This window comes from Nelumbo lutea, chromosome 4 (assembly GCF_056320005.1).
Source record: "Nelumbo lutea isolate HS-2025 chromosome 4, American lotus-T2T, whole genome shotgun sequence".
Classification (NCBI taxonomy): domain Eukaryota; kingdom Viridiplantae; phylum Streptophyta; class Magnoliopsida; order Proteales; family Nelumbonaceae; genus Nelumbo; species Nelumbo lutea.
This window is the reverse complement of record NC_142687.1, coordinates 65,320,763-65,343,079: the sequence shown is the minus strand read 5'-3', so window position 1 is coordinate 65,343,079 and position 22,317 is coordinate 65,320,763. Positions and strand designations below refer to the sequence as shown.

The following is a 22,317-nucleotide window of genomic DNA, read 5'->3' as shown; positions in this document are numbered from 1 at the left end:
GGGGAGACCTATCCTGACAAAGCTGACACTGTGGTGCCACCAAGTCGGTTGGGGTGGCTTGTCTCAGCTACCGGGGTGAGACCATAGGCACATACAGTGTGGGATTAATTGAATCTTTGAACTGGACCAGATTTCCAGTATTGCCCTGGACTTTGGAGATTGATGGGCAAAACTGGAAAGTTACACCTGACCCCTAGACTCGATTATGATACTGCACTAGGTGTCGGATCGGGCTGTCTTTGATGTACCAATCAGTGAGATCCTTAGCGGGAGTCAAAACCTGGGTATGTTGGGACAATCCGATAATTCATCTGAGTGGGTGATCATAGTGATAGGATCAGCCCCTTTGTCGGACAAAGGTAATGATCGGGGATGCACTCTCACTGTTGGAAACCAAGACTGCAGGCAGCCGATTGCAACCGTTGAAATTTGTTTTGCAAAATATATTTTATATGAGATATAAAAGCATATATTATGGTTTCTAAAATGTTTGCAAAAGGGTTTTAATTCCCGGGATCCATATAAGTGGAGAGTGCAACACTGTTCCTTGCAGCCGAGGGAGAGGTCCTCTCTTGTCGGGCAGTGTATGATCATTATGGGCTGAGAGGTTAAGTGTAAGACCATTGAGGATAATACCTGATGGGCTAATCTTGCATCTACCCACAGTCCCTGGGTGTTACAAGGTGGCTTGGCCCAGGGACCACTTAGGGTAAGTGTTGGGCCCATAGAGCCCATTTGATGGGTTTCAGGGGGTGCACTGTCTTTAACAGTGTATTCGACCAGGCCTTGTAACAAAGGCTGGGCCGAACCCATGTGGCTGATGTGTAGATCAATGCTTGGGTCCCACGCCATACAAGGAAGCCCAACTGGGCAGCAGTTAGGAAGGTTAAGTGAGCACATAAGCTAATGGGCCTAAAGCACATTTCGAACTGGGCTATTAATTTAGTTAATTAAAGGGGCGAATTCTAAGATGGATTAGCAGTTAGGATAGGGTCTTGATCCTATGCACTCTGAGAGTCCAGATCTGAATGTGATTCAGATCTAGAAACCTCCTAATAAGATTAGGATAAAGCTAATTTAATCTGCAGATAAGATAAGGGTTTATCCTTATCATTAGAAGAGAAGGCTAATCCAAATATGATTTGGATAAGCACCTCCTAATGGGATTAGGAGCTGATCTTTTCAAGTTAACAAAAGGAAGGAGGGGGCGGCAGCCTTGAGAGAGACTAAGAAACACATCAGATCCTCTTTAGTGCTGAAATCAAGAAGAGAGAATTCTGCACCGTGCGAATACTCTCTTGCCGCCTCCCTGCTCTTGTTGCCCTATTTGCCAGTTCGATCTCCAACTGTGGGAGAAGTCAAGATTGGATCTTGACATCAATTCTTTGAGAAAGGATTGAAAAGGAAGCTGTGCTCACGTTCCATCCTGCTGTTTCTTGCGAAGGACAGAGTTCTTGGGGAAGAACACTGCTGATTCTGCTCCATCCTGCACTGCGCCATCTTCAGTGGGAGCAGTCTTTGGATCCTTCCTTGGGCGTGAACACCTTCGTTGGGAGATATTGCTTCTCCGTATCAGGTATCATTCTCTCCCATTCCTTTTGAATCAGATCTGGTTCAGTTTAATGTTCAAGATTTATCCTTGAAAATGTGATTTTCTAAATAGGGTATGTGATTCCCAGTTGAAGGGAGAGAAAAATTTTTAAAATTCGCCCCTTATTCCGCAATCTTTGGGCATCCATGTGATGGGGATCTCTCAACCCTTCAGAGGGGCCTATACTAAAATGGAAGACTCTCTCATGATACCTTGATGTTCACAAATATGATGGGTGTGCACTCACTGGACAGAAAGGTTTAACCTAAAATAGCAATGAACTTTGTCTGCCATAGGCCAAAGAGAAAGCTCGTAAGGTGAGTGGATATGATCATTCACAAAAAGGTGGTGGGGTTATGCAGCTGAAACAGTTGGCTTCATGCATCCACTGTGATTTTCCACATTTCTAGAGAAATAATTCGCAGTTTCCATCACTAAGATAGGAGGGAAATCTCAGAGGTGAACAAATGGGAATGGAACATAGATTAAAAGTCATATCTATGTCGATAACATGAATCAAATAAGGTTGTAGACTAAAGTTTGCCTTTTATCAGAAATGGCAAACGGACAATTCAAAAATTTGTTGGATGACAATAAACTTAAGGGCCCAAACTACACTGACTGGTACTGAAACCTTATGCTAGTCCATTTGAAAAGTTGGACAAAGTAGCTAAAAACCTTGCCCCGGAATGTCCCGGAGATAGGGCTTCTAAGGCCCATAGGAGGGACTACCAGGAATGGGAAGAGAAAAATTCCCTTGCCCATTGTTACACCATAGCATCCTTAGACAATCTGATACAGTGACAATTTGATTAGATCAAATTGTCGAAGGATATCCTGGACAGTCTGAGGATGATGTATGAAGAGCAGAACCGTTCTACTCGATAGAAGGTCTTGAAACAGTTCATGACCATGCAGAAGTCCAAGAACCAGCAAGTTCATGACCATTGTCTTAAGATGATGGGATACATCAATGAACTTGAGGCTCTTGGATCAAGGCTTGACCATGTCACCAAGGTGGATGCCATCCTAAATTCTTTGCCTCCTTCCTTCAATCAGTTCATCATGAACTACAATATGAATAAGCTAAATGTTAGCATCCAGGAACTCAGCAATATGTTGTAGAGGGTCGAGGAACTAATCAAGAAGGATGAGCCCATTTCCATGCTTGTTGAATCTGGTAAATCGGGCAAGAAGAAGATGAAGGCAAAGGAAAATCCTTAGGAGAAAGCTACTAAGTCCAAAAGGCAGAGGAAAGAAAAATCATCAAATTCTTGTCACTTCTGCAAGCGGGCTAACCACTAGAAGAGGAACTATCCTCAATACCTGGAGTCCAAGAAACAAGGGAATTTTGAATCCTTTGTCATAGAAACCAATTTATTGGTAACTTCTGCTTCCTCGTGTATTGACTCTAGGGCTTCGACTCATGCGTGAAACTCATTACAGGGGTTCAGGACAAGCAAAAGACTGAGTGACGGAGATGTGACTCTTTACTTGGGGACTTCTGCAAGTGTTGCAGCTACAACCATAGGAACTGTAGAGATAGTTTTCAGAGAAGGAAGAATTGTACTGAAATATTGTTTGAGAAGAATTTTGATTTCTATTTCAAAACTGTGTGCAGATGGATATTATGTTCTCTTTAGTAATATGATTACTATCAAAAGGAATAACAAATTCCTCACATACGGAGAACTTGAGAATGGTCTCTATGTTCTCCATCCTTCTCTGGAAACTAACATAACTGAAACTACGTCAGAAGATATCCCCAAGAAAAGAACCCGTGATACAGTTAATCCCACGTGCCTATGGCATTACCCACATGGGCACATCAACATAGATCGTATCACAAGGTTGGTAAAGGATGGCCCTTTGGATTTTCTAACTGTAGAAAATCTTCCAACCTGTAAACCTTGCCTTTAGGGTAAGATGACAAAACGGCCATTTAATGGTAAGCCTGAAAGATGTACAGTCATGCTTGACCTTATACATACTGGTGTATGTGGTACCATGAGTATTAGGAAACATAACCAGCGTGTTTATTTCATAACATTTACCGATGATTACTCATGGTATGGTTATGTGTACCTAATGAGACACAAGTCTGAATCTTTTGAAAAGTTCAGAGAGTTTAGACAAGTGGTCGAGAAGTAGTTAGGGAAAGAAATTAAGATCCTTCTATCAGATCGAGGTGGCGAGTATCTCTCCGACAAATTCAGGGACTACTTAAAGGTTAATGGGATAGTATCACAACTAGCTCCTCCTGCTACACCACAGCTAAATGGTGTATCAAAGAGGAGGAACTGGACTTTATTGGATATAGTCTGATCACTTCTCGTACACTCAGAGTTACCCACATCCTTTTGGGGTTACACATTAGAGACTGGGATATACGTGCTGAATCGGGTTCCAACCAAAGTGGTTCTGAAGACTCCTCATGAGCTTTGGACCGGTAAGAAACCAAATGTGAGACACTTGAAGATTTGGGGTTGTCCAACACATGTTAAAAGAATGAGTGTGGAAGATTCTAAACTAACATGAGTCCCATATGTGTCCAGTTTAAGGGTATTACACAGAAACACACCATAATAACATGAATCAAATATGTACTTTGTTCTGTTATAATAAATGTCATGTATATCATTCTGACTGGAGCTAAGAGCATACACTATCTAACAAAAACCTAGGTATGTTGGGGTAGTCTGAGAATTCACTTGAGTGGGTAATCATAATGATAGGATCAACCCCTTTGTTGAACAAAGTAAATGATTGAGAATGCACTCTCTCTGATGGAAACCAAAACTGTCGGCAATCGATTTCAACTATGTTTGAGATTTGTTTTGCAAAATATATTTATATGATAAAATATTACGTTTTAAGAAAAATGTTTGCAAAAATGTTTTAATTCCTGGGACTCATCTGAATAGAGAGTGCAACATTGCACCTTGCAGCCAGGGGGAGGTCCTTCCCTGGCGGGCAGTGTTTGATCATTATGGGCTAAGAGGCTAAGTGTAAAAGACCATTAAGGGTTGTTTACCTGATGGGCTATATATTACTTTAAATCCATTAACCTTGGGCCTTCATAGAATGGTTGGATTCAAGGATCATTTAATGTAAATGTTGGGCCCATTAAGAGCCCATAGTGTTGGACTTAGGGGTTCACTATACTTAACAGTGAATTCGGCCATGCCTTTTTACAAAGGTTGGGTCGAACCCATGTGGGATTATGTAAGGTCATTGTTGGGGTCCCATGCCATACTAAGTGAACCTAAATGGGTCAGCAACTACTTGGGGACATGAGCCACTTGCTTATTGGGCCTAAAACCCATGATTAATTGGATTAATCAGGGTCTCACCTGACAACTTAAGTAGTCATGTGATTTGGGAGAATATGGGTTTGGATATTGGTGTGGATCAGCCATTTGGATAAGCGGATAAGTTTTATCCACTTAAAGAGTCAAAATCCAAATAAAGATTTGGATTAGGAACCTCCTAATTCGATTAGGAGTGGTGATCCTTAAGGATAAGAAAAGAGGAGATCAAATCTGCTCTAGTTTACTCTACTCTTAGTTTTCTCTCTCCCTGTTCTTGCCACCCCAGAAAGCCTAATTCAACCTCCACTTCTTGGACTGTTCTTGATCAGTTCCACCTTGGAATTTTGCTAGGAAAATACTGAGAAAAATTATGCTCACCTCCCTTGTACGATCCAAGGTGTTGGATTGCAGTTTTGCTGAAAACTGCATTACTGAACTGGCTTCAATTCAATCTGTGCCATCTTTAGTTGGAAGGTGGTTTTGGGATTCAGTTTGGGCACGAACTACCACTTTGGGAGCTATATTTGGGGAATCCGTATCAGGTATACTTCTCCCTTCTAGGAATATGATGCAAGAACGATCCTTGAAAAATGCAAATTTTGTAAAATTGGGAATATGATTCCTGGATGGTTGTAAGAAAACTTTTGAAATTTCACCCAACCATCTGGCATGGTTCGGCCATTTGTATGATGGATTTCACCTTCCTTCATGTAGACCTTGCATTGAATTCCTCCACAACTTAGATTGAGGTCTCCTACTGCTTCTACTTCACCTCCTTTAGCTTTTTCCCCACCTTGTCCAGGGAGACTCTTGCAGCCCTTAACTACTCCCTCTTTACCGACACCTCGGCCTCGAGCTTCTTTTGGAGGTCGTACTTCCCATGAGTTGCCTTAGTAGAGGCCTCTCGGCTATCATACTCCTCTACCAGCTGGCGCTTCAACTTTTCATTTTCCACTTGTGAGGACCGAAGCTACTACAACAGGACCACCACTTTGTCATAGAGGTCAACGGCACAGGAAGACGTCTACAAAGACACAAAGAGCAAACCTCCATCAATAGAAAAAGGAAAGTAAGAAAGAGCAAGCCACTAAGTACAAGAATATTGAGTTTTACCTAGGCTAGCCTATCCAATATGGTGTCCCGAACCCCCTAGATGGAGACATGGATCCAGGACTTCCGATCCCCTGTTGAGAGCATCCCCGTTACCAAAGCTTGGCCGACGCCGAGGTTGCTGAGGTAGTCGCCCTCCCTAATGCTCCTGTTAGGGCAAAAAAGTCTTTGTGCTGACAACGGCATGTCTTCACGGGGGTCGGATGAATGAGGCCCCGACTACCGAGTTCCTCTGGTAGCACTGTTTATATGGGCATGGCCACACTCCTCCTCTTGGCCTTGGTTGGCGCCTTCACCCAAGGTGGTTCCTTCTTAGCGGGCCTCTTTAAAGGCCTCTCGGTTGGGCCCTTCTTGGCATTCACCCTAACCAATTGCATGAGTATGCCTTTCATGCCTAAAGGGATGAGAGATCCATCATATGGATGGTCAAACCATGTAGGAAGATTGGGCAAAAGGGAGTAGAGTGATATACTTGATACGGAGTAATAGTAAACCGCATTTTCAAGGATCAATCTTGAAACCAAACCGAACCAGATCTGAAACCAAATGGGAGTAGAGGGATATACTTGATATGAAGTAATAGTAAACCCCCAATGAAGGTGTTCACACCCAAGGAGGAGACCAAAGACTGCTTCCACTGAAGATGACACGGTGTGAGGTGAAGCAGAATCAGCAGAAAGATTCTTTAGCAAGAATATGATGGAGGGCAGGTGAGCATGACTTCAGATTGCCTCTTCTAGAAAAAGGCAATATCAAGAACCATTCTTGATCACTCCCACTGGTGGAGATTGAACTGGGTAGGGCGGCAAGAGCAAGAAAGAACAAGAGCAGAAGACAAGTGCAGTTAAACTGTGTTGTCTCTCTCTCAATTCAGCAGATTATGAGTTGTATTGGAGGTTCGCCCAGCTCTTCTATTTATAGCCTTAAAGAGAGGGATCTCCTAATCCCATTAGGATTTTCTTAATCCAAATCTTTTATTTGGATTTGGACTCTCTTTAAGAGATAAGGATAATCCCTTATCTTATCTACAAATAAAGATCAGCCTTCCTAATCTAATTAGGAGTTTCCTGATCCAAATCTTTATTTGGATCTCGACTCTTTGAGTGGATAGGGATAATCCCTTGTCCTATTTGCTGATCCAAATTCCATAACTGCCCTCATTTAATTAATCTTATTAAGCCAGTTCAAATTGGGCTTTAGGCCCATTAAGTCTATGTGCTCACTTAACCTCCTAATCTGTTGCCCAATTGGCTATCCTTGTATGGCAAGGGACCCAAACAGAGTATGACCTTAGCTCCAATCAGAATGATGTACATTATGACATTTAATGTAAATGAATAAAGTACATATTTGATTCATGTTATTATGGTGTGTTTCTGTGTAATACCCTTAAACTGGACACATATGAGACTTGTGTTAGTTCAGAATCTTCACAGCCATTGATAGATCTTGGGAGATTTATCCTACCAAGGCTGACACTGATGTGCCGCCACGTTGGTTGGGGTGGCCTGTCTCAGCTGCCAAGGTGAGACCTGAGGTACATGCAGTGTGAGTTTTCTTGAAACCCTTAACTGGACCAGAATTCCAGTATTCCCTAGACATAGAAACACACCATAATAACATGAATCAAATATGTACTTTATTCATTTACAGTAAATGTCATAATGTACATCATTCTGATTGGAGCTAAGGGCATATACTGTCTAACACATGTCACCAAGGTTGATACCATTCTCAACTCTTTGCCTCCTTCCTTCAATCAGTTCATCATAAACAATAACATGAACAAGCTAAATGTTAGCAACCAGGAACTTAGTAATATGTTGTAGAGGGTCGAAGAACTGATAAAGAAGGATGAGCCCATTGCCATGTTTGTTGAAGGTGGCAAATCAGGCAAGAAGAAGAGAAAGACAAAGAAGAAGCCTCTGAAGAAAATTAGCAAGCCCAAAAGGCAGAGGAAGGACAAAGCATCAGATGCTTATCACTTCTGCAAACAGGCTGGCCACTGGAAGAGGAACTGTCCTCAGTACCTAGAGACCAAGAAACAAGGTAATTTCAAATCCTTTGTCATAGAAATCAATACGTTTGTAGCTTCTACTTCCTGGTGTATTGACTCTGGGACATCCACTTATGCATGTAATACGTTGCAGGGGTTCAGGACAAGCAGAAAACTAAGTGACAGAGAGGTGATTCTTTACTTGGGGACTTCTGCAAGTGTTGCAACTACAGCCATAGGGACTGTAGAATTGTATTTCAAAGAAGGATCAATTACATTAAAAGATTGTCTTTATGTACCCAATTTGAGAAAAAATTTGATTTTTGTTTCAAAACTGTGTGCGGATGGATATTCTGTTCTCTTTAGTAATATGATTACTATCAAAAGAAATAACAAATTCCTTGCATAGAAGAATTTGAGAATGGTCTCTATGTTCTCCATCCCTCTCTAGAAACAAACATAACCGTAACTACGTCGGATAATAACCCCAAGAAAAGAACCCATGATACAGTCAATCCCACGTGCCTGTGACATTACCGACTTGGCCACATTAACATAGATCATATCACAAGGTTGGTAAAGGATGGTCCTTTGGATTTTCTAACTGTAGAAGATCTTTCAACCTGTGAACCTTGCCTTCAGGGTAAAATCACGAAACAACCATTTAACAATAAGCCTAAAAGATCGACAAGCACATTTGACATTATACATATTGATGTATGTGGTCCCATGAATGTTAGGACACGTAACCAGCATATTTACTTCATAACATTTACCGATGATTACTCATAGTATGGTTATGTGTATCTAATGAGACATAAGTTTGAATCTTCTGAAAAGTTCAAAGAATTCAGACAAGAGGTAGAGAAACAGTTAGGGTGAGAAATTAAGACCCTTTGATCAAATCGAGGTGGCGAGTATCTCTCTGATGAATTCAGGGACTACTTAAAGGACAATGGGTAGTATCACAACTAGCTCCTTCTACTACACCACAGCTAAACGGTGTGTCAGAAAGGAGGAACAGGACTTTATTGGATATGGTCTGATTACTTCTCGTACACTCAAAGTTACCCACATCCTTTTGGGGTTATGCATTAGAGACTACAATATACGTGCTGAACCAGGTTCTAACCAAATCAGTTCTGAAGACTCCCTATGAGCTTTGGACTGATAAGAAACCAAGTGTGAGACACTTGAAGATTTGGGGTTGTCCGACACATGTTAAAAGAACGAGTGCTGACAAATTGGAATCCAAGACCAATCGTTGCCTATTTATAGGTTACCCAAAAGACTCTATAGGGTGTTTAATCTATGACCCAGGAGAACAGAAGATGTTCTGTAGTCGAAATGCCCATTTCTTGAAATTTGATTACAACCTGAACAATCATTGTCAAGAAGTTGTTCTTGATGAGGAGAGCCCAGGGGTAGTGGAAGATGTCCCACAAACTTTAGTTAATAATTAACCTAGGAGATCTGCCCGGGTTTCCAAGCCTCCAGTTCATTTCGGCTATGACCAAGAAAGTTACTTGGTGGAAACCACAACCAATGAGGAAGATCCCGTGACTTATATGGAAGCTATGTTGGACATAGATTCGTTAAAGTGGGTAGATGCCATGAGAGTTGAGGTGGAGTCAATGGAGACCAATGGCGTTTGGACTCTAGTAGATCTGCCCCTAGGTAAAAGCAATTAGTTGCAAATGGATCTATAAAAGGAAGAAGGGCCCCGATGGTAAGGTTGAGACCTACTAGGCTCGCCTTGTGGTGAAAGGGTACACTCAAAAAGAAGAAATCAATTATGAGGAAACCTTTTCACTCATGGCCATGCTTAAATCCATTAGGATCCTACTAGCTGTAGCAGCGTTCCATGATTATGACATTTGGAAAATGGATGTCAAAACTGTGTTCCTGAATAAAGATCTTACTAAAGATATCTATATGCAGCAACTGCAAGGTTTCATAGCTGCAGGTCAGGAACATATGGAATGTAAACTAAACCAATCCATATATGGAGTTAAGCAAGCTTCTATGAGTTGGAACATCCGGTTTGACTCTACCGTCGAATAGTTTGACTTTGACCAAAATCCGGATGAGCCCTATATCTACAAGAAAACCAGTGGTGATAACATTACGTTCTTGGTTCTGTATGTAGATGACATTCTACTCATCGGGAATGATGTAGGAATGTTGACTACGGTGAAAATGTGGCTTTCACAACAATTCTCCAATAAAGATCTTGGAGAAACCTCCTACATACTGTGTCTTTGACTCTATAAAGATAGATTGAAGAGGATAATAGGATTATCCCAATCTACTTACAGTGAAAAAATAGTCAAGGGATACAACATGGAAAACTCCAAGAAAGGAAATGTTCCATTCAGGCATGGAGTCACTCTCTCCAGGGGCATGTCTCCCAAGACTCTCAAGGAGATTGAGGGCATGGAAGAGATTCCCTATGCCTCAGTCGTAGGGAGCATCATGTATGCCATGTTGTGCACTCGTCCTGACATCTCTCAGGCAGTGAGTGTGGTAAGTAGATACCTATCTAACCCAGGGCAGGAGCATTGGACCACTATGAAAAACATACTAAAATACCTTCGAAGGACAAAAGAGTTCTGTCTAGTATTCGATGGTAGTTCGCTACAGATCCAGGGGTATACTGATGTCGATTTCCAGCCAGATCCAGATGATAGAAAGTCTACATCTGGTTATATCTTCATGATAGGATCGTGTGTTGTTTGCTGGAAAAGTAGAAAACAGGGGTCCATGGTGGATTCCACAACCGAAGATGAATACATCGCCGCAAGTGAAGCTGCCAAAGAAGTCATATGGATGAAGAAGTTCATTCATGAATTAGGAGTAGTTCCATCCATCACATCGCTCATTCCATTGTTGTATGACCACACTAGATCCATTGCTCAGGCTAAGGAGCCACGAGCCCACTCGAAGTCGAAGCACATCGAGAGGAAGTACCATGTACTACAGGAGATAGTTGGAAGAGGGGACGTCCTAATTCAGAAAGTAGCATCAATGGAAAATGTAGCAGACTCATTAACTAAGCCACTGACACAAAAAGTGTTTGAAAAACACATCGAAAGCATGGGACTCTGGCTTATACCCGAATGGACCTAAGTGCAAGTGGGAGTTGTTAGACAGTGTATGCCCTTAGCTCCAATCAGAATGATGTACATTATAACATATAATGTAAATTAAAAAAGTACATATTTGATTCATGTTATTATGGTGTGTTTCTGTGTAATACCCTTAAACTGGACACATATGAGACTCGTGTTAGTTTAGAATATTCACAGTGATTGGATAGATCTGAGGAGATTTATCTTGTCTAGGCTGACACTGATGTGCTGCCAAGTTGGTTGGGGTGGCCTGTCTTAGCTGTTAGGGTGAGAGCCGTGGTACATGCAGTGTGGGTTTTCTTGAAACCCTAAACTGGACCAGAATTCCAGTATTGCCATGGACCTTGGAGATAGATGGGCAAAACTAGAATGTTACACCTAACCCCTAGACTCGATTATGATACTACACTAGGTGTCGGATTGGGTACTTCAATCCGACATGTGCTAGTACTTTATTCATTTATAATAAATGTCATAAATATATCAATCTGATTGGAGCTAAGGGCATACAATTGTCTAACACTTAGCTGCAATCAGAATGATGTACATTATGACATTTAATGTAAATGAATAAAGTACATATTTGATTCATGTTTCTGTGGTGTGTTTTTGTGTAATACCCTTAAACTAGACACTTATGGGATTCATGTTAGTTTAGAATGTTCATAGCCATTGGATAAGTCTGGGAGATTTATCCTGCCAAGGCAGATACAGGTGTGCTGCCAAATGTTGGGGTGGCCTGTCTCAGCCACCAGGATGAGACCCAAGGCACATAAAGTGTAGGATTAATTGAATCTTTGAACCGGACCAGATTTCTAGTATTGCCCTGGACCTTGGAGATTGATGGGCAAAACTGGAAAATTACACCTGACCCCTAAACTTGATTATGATACTACACTAGGTGTCGGACTGGGCTGTCTTTGATGTGCCAATCAGTGAAATACTTAGCGGGGGTCAAAACCTGGGTATGCTGGAACAGTCTGAGAATTCATCTGAGTGGGTGATCATAGTGACAGGATCTGCCCCATTGTCGGACAAAGGTAACGATCGAGGATGCACTCTCTCTGATGGAAACCAAGACTGTCGGCAGTCGATTTCAATCGTTGATATTTATTTTGCAAAATATATTTTATATGAGATATAAAAGTATATATATTATGGTTTCCAAATGTTTGCAAAAGGTTTTAATTCCCGGGATCCATGTGAGTAGAGAGTGCAACACTATTCCTTGCAGTCGAGGGAGAGGTCCTCTCTTGTCAGGCAGTGTTTGAACATTATGGGCTGAGTGGTTAAGTGTAAGACCATTTAGGGTAATACCTGATGGGCTAAACTTGCATCTGCCCACAATCCCTGGGTGTTACAAGGTGGCTTGGCCTAAGGACCACTTAGGGTAAGTGTTGGGCCATAGAGCCCATGTGATGGGTTTCAGGAGGTGCACTGTCAATAACAATGTATTCGGCCAGGCCTTGTAACAAAGGCTGAGCTGAACCCATGTGGCTGATGTGTAGATCAATGTTTGGGTCCCATGCCATACAAGAAAGCCCAACTGAGCAGCAGTTTGGAAGGCTAAGTGAGGACATAAACTTATTGGGCTTAAAGCCCATTTCGAACTGGGCTGATTTGATCAGTTAAATAAGGGGCAAATTCTGAGATTAGATTAGCAAATAGGATTGGGTCTTAACCCTATTCACTAAGAGAGTCCAAATCTAAATGTGATTCAGATCTGGAAACCTCCTAATACCTTTAGGAGGGGGCTGATCTAATCTACAGATAAGATAAGGGTTTACCTTTATCACTTAAAGGGAATTCTGATCCAAATATGATTTGGATCAGCAACTCCTAATGAGATTAGGAGCTGATCCTTTTAAGCTTATAAAATGAGGAAGGGGCGGCAGCCTTTAGAAGAAATTGATATCCACATCCTCTTCAGAGATGAAAACACAGAAGAGAGAATTCAGCATCATTGCGCTAAATCTCTCTTGTCCCCTCCTTCCTGTCGCCACCATATCTGCCAGTTTGATCTCCTCTTGTCAGTAGGAGTGAACAAGATTGGGTCTTGATATAAGTCCTTTGTGAAAGGGATGATTAGAAGAAGTGCTCACGTGCCACCCAGTTGATACTTGTGAAGGAACTGGATCTTTTGAAGAATGTTGTTGATTCTGCTCCATCCTGCACTACTCCATCTTCAATGGGAGCAGTTTTTGGTTCATTCATTGGGCGTGAACACCTCCGTTGGGAGATACTATTTCTCTGTATCACGTATATCCCTCTCCTACTGCTTTTGTTTAGATCTGGTTCGGTTCTTTGTTCAAGATTGATCCTTGAAAAATATGATCTAAAATAGGGAATATGATTCCGAGTAGGATGGAGAGAAATTTTTGAAATTCGCCCATTCTATTCCACAAGATTCGGGCGTCCATATGATGGATATCTCATCCCTTCAGTGGTATCAGAGCCAGGTTCAAATCTTGAACCAAATTGGATCAAATCTAAACATACGCAAATGGGCAGAAGGCGTTCTACCCGATTTGCGCAGATATAAGGTTTTTCTGGAAAATTTGTTTCTAGTTTTTGGGTGATTAATCTGAAATTAAATTTTATAAATCTGAGTATTATTTAGAATTGTTCTTTATAATGTTCTTGATTTTGGGTTGTTCGTACAGATGGAGATCGAAATCTTGATTGGTGTAGGGAACCTGCGTTTTTGCAGTTTCTTGATTATTTTATTACATTTGGTCTGTAAAATATTTTTTTCTTATTTTTAGACTGAATGTATAGGCATTCGATCTGATGTAATTTTAATAGAAATTAGGTTTTCTATTTATTTTGTTTTGGATCGGAGATGGCGGAGCAAGGAAGGAGGTTTCGTAGATGGGAAAATCGCTATCTGCGATTTACAGTTTATGAAACTGCAAACTGTGATCTAACCTCTGGTTTGCAGGATGGATTGTGCGAACAGCCCTATCTGACTAAATCTTGATTTTCTTTTATCAGTATTTATTTTTAGATTAATTTCTTGAATTAAATCTTTAATTAAAGATCAAACCCTAGAGCCAATCGAACCTGGTCCAAACTGGTTGGACTGAATCTAGGGTTCGATCAAGGCTGAATGCCAGCCCTATTTCTCCCACTAATGGGCCTAAGGATTGATAATTAATTGAATGTTTAATTCGGCCCAACCTATAAAGGCCCAGTTTTAGATTGTTAAAACTGCTAAAACCCACTTCGCAGATAAAGCTATATGGACCAAATTGATTAAACCTAATTTCGACCCATACACCTAGATAATATTAATGGTTAATATTATGGGCTTTAAATGGGCTTTACAGACATTAATTGATTGGATCAATTCTTTCCTGCATGTGATGTATGGATGTGTGATGTGCTACGTTCATGGGCCATAAGTGTTTGGCCCATGCTAATTCGATAATGGCTCTTGCGCACACCATGGCTGAATGTACATCATTGCCATGGTGTCCCTGCTGGTCATTGGATGACCTCCCTCAGTGGTGGGCCCCAAACCTCCTGAAGAGGATACGTGCAAAACCCTAGCCGATTTGGGCCCACCAAAATCTGGCTCTATGAAAGTCAGTGGGAGCCACTTTGGTTTGACCTAAATCAAATTAAGGCGTATTTTTTTTCGTTCCCTCCAGCAAATATGAGTGCATGTGATAGAGAGATTCATGTGATGAACTCTCTAAAGGCCTTCCATCATTAGATTGAGAATGGGTCCTTCAGTAATGAGGAAACACACCAGAAAATGGGCTATCCATTTACTGTTGGCTTGTCTAAGTGTTTCATAAGATGATAGGGGCGTCATAGACTGATGTGGGAGGGGCTTCACCAGAAAATGGGAACTCTCTCACGGTACCTTGGTGTTCATGAATATGATGGGTGAGCACTAACTGGATAGAAAATTTTACCTGAAAATGGCTCTGAACCTTGTCTGACAGAGGCCAAAGGGAAAACTCATATGATGAGTGGATATGATCCTTCATAGTAAGGTAGTGGGGTTTTGCAGTTGAAATAGTTGGCTCCATGCACCCTATGTCGTTTCCCACATTTCCAGAGACAAGTCGCTATCTTCGTCACTGAGATGGGAGGGAAATCTTAAAGATGAACAAATGGAAATGGAACATAGATTAAAAACCATATCTATGTAATGAACTTGAATCAAATTAGGTTGTGGACTAATGTTTGTTGTTTATCAGAAAATGGAAAATGGACAATTTGCAAAGCTTCTTGACGACAAGCTTAAGGGCCCAATGGAGAGTATTGAAGGGATAGGAAATCCATCACATGGACGCCCAAAGGTTGCGGAATAAGGGGGGCGAATTTCAAAATTTTTTCTCTCCCTTCAACTGGGAATCGAGTTCCCCATTTAGAAAATCATATTTTCAATGATCATTCTTGAACCATAAACTAAACCAGATCTGAACCAAAAGGAGTAGGGAGAGATAATACCTGATACAGAGAAGTAGTATCTCCCAATGGAGGTGTTCACGCCCAAGGAAGGATCCAAAATCTGCTCCCACTGAAGATGGCACAGTGCAGGGTGGAGCAGAATTAGCAGTGTTCTTCCAAAAGAACTTGATCCTTCTCAAGAATCACCTGGGCGGCTTGTGAATACAACTCCCACCAATCTTTTCTCCAAAAGATTGGAATCAAAATCCAATCTTGATTTCTCCCAAGAACTGGAGATCGAACTGCTGTAGGCGGCGGCTACAAGAAGGAGGCGGCGAGAGAGTTTTTGCAGGGTGCAGATTCTCTCTTTTGTGATTTCCGCTCTGAAGACAAGACTATGTATTGTTTGCTTGTGATGTCTAAAGGTTGTCGCCCCCTCTTCCTTTTATAGACTTAAAGGGATCAGCTCCTAATCCCATTAGGAGTTGCTAATCAAATCTAGATTAGAAGTCCCTTTAAGATAAGGGATAACCCTTATCTTGTCTATAGATTAGATCAACCATCTCCTAATCTAATCAGAAAGTTTCCAGATCTAAATCTTATTTAGATCTTGGACTCTCTAAGTAGATAGGGTGTGGGCCCAATCCTATCAGCTGATCCATCTCAGAATTCGCCCCTTAAGTGACTAATCAAATTAGCCCAGTTCGAAATGAGCTTAAGGCCCATTTAAGGTTATGTATTCATTTAGCCTTCCAAACTACTGCCCAGTTGGGCTTCCTTGTATGGCGTGGAACCCAAACATTGATCTACACATCAGCCACATGGGTTCAACCCAGCCTTTGTTACAAGGACTGGCCGAATTCATTGGAAAGCCCATTTCGAACTGGGCTGATTTGATTAGTTAAATAAAGGGGCGAATCTTAGATTAGATTAGTAAATAGGATAGGGTATTAACCCTATCCACTCAGAGAGTCCAAATCTGAATACACATTCAGATCTGGAAACCTCCTGATAAGATCAGGAGAGGGCTGATCTAATCTACATATAAGATAAGGGTCTATCATTATCACTAAAAGGGAATTCAGATCCAAATATGATTTGGATCAGCAACTCCTAATGGGATTAGGAGTTAACCTCTCTAAGGTTATAAAAGGAGAAGGGGATGGAAGCCTTTAGAGATCACATTAAAATTCAGAGAGAGAACATAGCACCTAGTGAGGCTGTGCTATTTTCTCCTTGCCGCCTCCTTCTTGCCTCCACCATAACTACCAGTTTGATCTCCTCTTTCAAGTAGGAACGATCAAGATTGGATCTTGATATCAGCCTATGGAGAAAGGCTTATATGAAGTTGTGCTCATAGCCTCCAGCGAATTCTTGTGAAGGGTTCGGTTCATTGGACGAACATTGATTCTGCTCCATCTACACTGCGCTATCTTCAGTGGGAGCAGCTTTTGGTTCCTTCCTTGGGTGTGAACACCTCCATTGGGAGATATTGTTTCTCTGTATCAAGTATATCCCTCTCCTGCTTCTGGTTACAGATCTGGTTTGGTTTATGGTTCAAGATTTGTCCTTGAAAATGCATATTGAAATTTTGCCTAACCTACCTGCAGGGTTCGGCCATCCATATGATGGATCTCTCATTCCTTCACTAAGGGCATACATTGTCTAACAAAGCCACCATCCATTTTTGCAACAAAGAAGGAACACATTAAAAAAAGGACAAAGTAAACAAAGAAGACGACGTAACTAGCCAACAGCAGGAGTGCCCATACCTAGGGGGCAAGGCTGAGACCAACCCACACCAAGGCTTCCTTCGCTACAAAGGGCTCGGTGTGAATCATCCCCGTCAGCCATATCCAAGTCATGATGGCCAACTCCTGCTCATTATTGTATGGCCTAATCCTCTTGGCTAGTGAATCCAGGGTCCCCAAATCAGACCGGAAGGGCCATCCCTCTGGACAAGAGACAAAGAAGTACTTCTTCTTCGGTTTGTGGACTGACAACAGGTTGTCCACTATCCTACCCCGTCGGCCTTAGAAGTACCACAAACCATCCCCGGTGGGACACCTCCTTAAGGCAAACAGACCCTAGAAGATATTCAAGGTCACAAACACACCTTGGAGGTGAGCCATCACCAACACAACAACTATGGTCCTAACCGCATTTAGAGCAAGTTGACTGAGGGAGATACTATAGTAATTGAGGATTTTGGGATGAGAAGAGGTAAATGGAAATGAAGGCCAAAGTGTAGGTAGTGCTCATGCACACACACCTCCCCTTCAGTTGGCTGCCACAACTGGTCACCAACACTAGGGACTCTTACCCTATAGCCCCCGAGTATATGGTACATCTTGGAAAGAGCCCTCACTTGCTCCTTGTTGAGCTCATTGTCTAGATCGGAGCATAGGAAACACATCAGCATCATGCCTCGGCCTTCAGCCTCGGCAAGCTCCTTAGGACTAAGATCTCTAGCTTCCTTCGGTTCCATCACTTTAGGATGCATTGGGGCATTCTTGTGGCATCAGCCCTCAGCCTCGTGGAGCTAGTACTTTCATAAGGAGAATCCTTGCCCTGTTGGTTGCACTCGTCTCCTCTAGGGGCGGTCCTCTCCCTCAGTACCTAAACACCAAGCACCCAAGGGGAGATCTTGGATTCACTGTTGGTATTTCCACTGTTGGATGAGGTGGAAGAAGGACTACTAGTGTCACTCAAGTCAGGGAGTTTGTAACACTTAGGTCTAGAGTCTGAGTACGACATGGTTCGAAGACAAATGTCCTTTACCTAGTGTTTGAGTAAGAGAAGAGAAGCTTAAGGAATCGGCTAGCCAAGGTCTCTGGAATCACAAGCGGGATCAAGCGAATGGTGAGAACTTTCTCAACCAATGACTCTATTTAAAGGAAAATGTATGACTTAGATTGTTTTGATCCAATGGCCATGGAATTGTCGACCTTATAGCCCAAACTGACGCGTTACACGTGGCATCGACCTCGGGGAGACAAAATGACGTTGAGTGAATAAGTCAGTCTGCCCATTAACCCCATGTCAGGAGTGACCCAAACTAGGTAACCCTCCACGCCATCTTGTGCACGGTTACAACCAGTCAACACCGATACTCGTCCTGCATACAGATCCATGCCATATGACGATGACACCCATATGGGACACGACCGACGAACGTAGACACTTCACATCGTGTTGGCCCCCTTTCTCAAGAAGCAAACAATGACGCAATCGCCACACAGTCGCCAAGAAGAATCCTCAATAGCCAAGGCCGACACCTCCACACAATTGCATGGTACTCTCTTCGACCGCAGCCGAGGCCTCTGTCCAATGCGCCATCCGATGCCTCCACATAGCTATGAAGTACTCTCTTCAGTCGAGGCTGAGTTCTCCACTCAGCTCATCGCCCATCCTCGGCCACTACAGCTTCAAGACTAGGGGTAAGAGATGTAGGTGCACATGACAGGGCCCGGATTGTGCCATGTGGCATCAACCAGATGGAGTCCTTGTCGTCCATCTCTAACTGCCTCCAACCTCTCCATTGCAAGGTCAGCTATAAAAGGGGGTGCCCATCTCAAGGTAAATCCATCTAGCTCACATTTTCTCTCTTGCACTCAGAATCTCGAGAGACCTCTTTTGAGCTTTTAAGGACTAAGCTCTGAGCCCTCATCTCAAGCCTAGTTCGACCCCTCTTTAGCACTTGACTAACTTGACCACCAGAGTCTACACCCCTGGGCTAACACCCAAGGCCTCTGACATGTTCTCTTCTCCTACTCACAAGTTAGACCCATCAGCTTTGGATATCAGTAAAATTACTTTATTGCCCTCGACATCATCTTTGGCAGCAACAAATACTAAAATAATTAAATTGCTATGGAAAAATACCGACATGCCCAATGTAGATTTATGAATTCCACCACAGATTTATAACCATTCAAAATGTCAAAAAGCCCCACTCTATACACCAATGGCCACCTATGAATTGGCATCAATTTTGATCTGGCATCCACTCGAACTGTACTTTGGGCCTAAAGACTCTGACCTGTTAGACAATTTTGTATGCCCTTAGCTTCAATCAGAATGATGTACATTATGAGTTTATTGTAAATGAATAAAAGTACATATTTGATTCATGTTCCCTTGGTATGTTTCTATGTAATGACCTTAAACTGGACACTTAAAGAGACTCGTGTTAGTTTAGAATGCTCACAGCCAGTGGGTCGGTCTGGGGAGACCTATTCTGATAAAGCTGACACTGATGTGCCACCAAGTCGGTTGGGGTGGCCTGTCTCAACTGCCAGGGTGAGACCCTAGGCACATGCAGTGTAGGATCAATTGAATCTTTGAACCGGACCAGATTTCCAGTATTGCCCTGGACCTTAGAGATTAATGGGCAAAACTGGAAAGTTACACCCGACCCCTAGACTCGATTATGATACTGCACTAGGTGTCAGATTGGGTTGTCATTGATGTACCAATCAGTGAGATCCTTAGCGGGGGCCAAAACCTGGGTATGTTGGAATAGTTTGAGAATTCATCTAAGTGGATGATCATAGTGACAGGATCAGCCCCTTTGTCGGACAAAGGTAATGATCGGGGATGCACTCTCTCTGATGGAAACCAAGACGGCCGGCAGCCAATTTCAATCGTTGAGTTTGTCTTGCAAAATATGTTTTATATGAGATATAAAAGTATATATATTATGGTTTCTAGAATGTTTGCAAAATGTTTTAATTCCTGGGATCCATATAAGTAGAGAGTGCAACACTGTTCCTTGCAGCCGAGGGAGAGGTCCTCTCTTGTCGGGCAGTGTTTGATCATTATGGGCTGAGAGGTTGAGTGTAAGACCATTGAGGATAATACCTCATGGGATAATTTTGCATCTGCCCACAGTCTCTAGGTGTTACAAGGTGGCTTGGCCCAGGGACCACTTAGGGTAAGTGTTGGGCCCATAGCCCATTTGATGGGTTTCAGGGGGTGCACTGTCCATAAATAGTGTATTTGGCCAGGCCTTGTAACAAAGGCTGGGCTGAACCCATGTGGCTGATGTGTAGATCAATGCTTGGGTCCCACGCCATACAAGGAAGCCCAACTGGGCAGTAGTTAGGAAGGCTATGTGAGCACATGACCTTAATGGGCCAAAAGCCCATAGCGAACTGGGTTGTTTTAATTACTTAAATATGGGGCGAATTCTGGGATGGATTAGCAAATAGGATAGGGTCTTAACCCTATCCACTCAGAGAGTCTAGATCTAAATGTGATTTAGATATGGAAATCTCTTAATGAGATTAGGAGAAGGCTGATCTAATCTGCAGATAAGGAAAGGGTTTGTTCGAATTCTGTTGGTTCAGATTTACTAGTGCATGACACGCATTAGATAGGAAGGATTAGCAGAGTTCGATCCTGAGATTGAAAGGACCCTTCATTTGTTGCAAAGAGCCAACAAAGGAAAAGCAAGAGAAGAGGTTGTTATTTGCGAACCATCCATAGAGATAGAAGGAGAGATGGTACAAGGAAATCGCACCCTCTTGGACTATGCTTGTCCAAACATTGATAGGGCAACATCCAGCATTTGCAAGCCTACCATCCATGCCAATAATTTTGAAATAAAGCTTACAATAATTCAAATGATCCAAACTAGTATTCAGTTTAGTGGGTTACCAAGTGATGACCCTAATGCACACACCGTTAACTTCCTTGAAATATGTGATACCTTTAAATATAATGGAGTTAGTGATGATGCTATTAGGCTCAGATTATTTCCTTTTTCATTGTGTGATAGAGCAAAAGATTGGCTTAACTCACTCCCTGCAGGAAGTATCACCACTTGGAATGATCTAACCCAGAAATTTTTTGCTAAATATTTTCCACCCTCCAAAACAGCAAAGTTAATTAATGATATTGCTACTTTTGCTCAATTTGAGAGGGAATCCTTGTATGAAGCATGGGAACGCTTCAAGGAGATGCTTAGGAAGTGTCCTCACCATGAGATACCAACTTGGCGTCAGATTCAGACTTTTTATAATGGTATTACCCCCTCTAATCGGTCCATTATTGATGCAGCCGCAGGTGGTACGATCATGAGGAAAACTCCAAAGGAAGCATATGACTTAGTGGAGGAGATGGCATCAAACAGCTACCAGTGGAGCAACAATCGAACCAATCAAAGGGGAGTACACCACATAGATTCCTTTGCATCTCTATCTGCACAAATAGCCAATCTAAATAAGAGACTGGATAATTTTAATATTGCAGCTCTTAGTACACCATCTAGCATCTCATGCAATTTATGTGGTCAAATAGGACATGCCAATTCGGATTGTCAAATAAATAGTCCTTTTATTTCCCATGAGAATGCTAATTTTGTCTCTCATGCTAGTAGGACAAACTACAATCCATATTCAAATACATACAACCCAGGGTGGAGGAGTCATCCGAATTTTTCTTGGAGTAACAATCAGCAAAAGGCACCCATGGGATTCCAACCACAGCTGCCCCCACAAGAAAAAAAGAACAATCTAGAGGAAATGATCTCTAAGTTCAATAATGCCACTGAAGCAAAGTTTCAAGAGCAAGAAACACCGATTAAAAACTTAGAGGTTCAAGTGGGGCAGATTGTAAGCATGTTATCAGAAAGGAAAGAGGGAAGGCTACCCAACAACACAGAAAAGAACCCCAAAGAGCAAGTAAACGCCATAACTTTAAGAAGTGGGAAAATAGTTGGCAAAATTCAAAGAGAGGATAAGGAAGCTGAAGTGGCCAATCTACAAAAGG

At 42.2% G+C, this 22,317-nt stretch overlaps 1 non-coding gene across 1 annotated transcript; it reads right to left on the bottom strand.

Moving 5' to 3' along the window:
• Positions 1–21,428: 21,428 nt before the first annotated feature.
• LOC148860898 (small nucleolar RNA R71) lies at positions 21,429–21,535 on the bottom strand. Its single transcript, XR_016095169.1, has one exon. It is a non-coding gene; the product is annotated as a small nucleolar RNA R71 (small nucleolar RNA).
• Between the last annotated feature and the right edge of the window lie 782 nt (positions 21,536–22,317).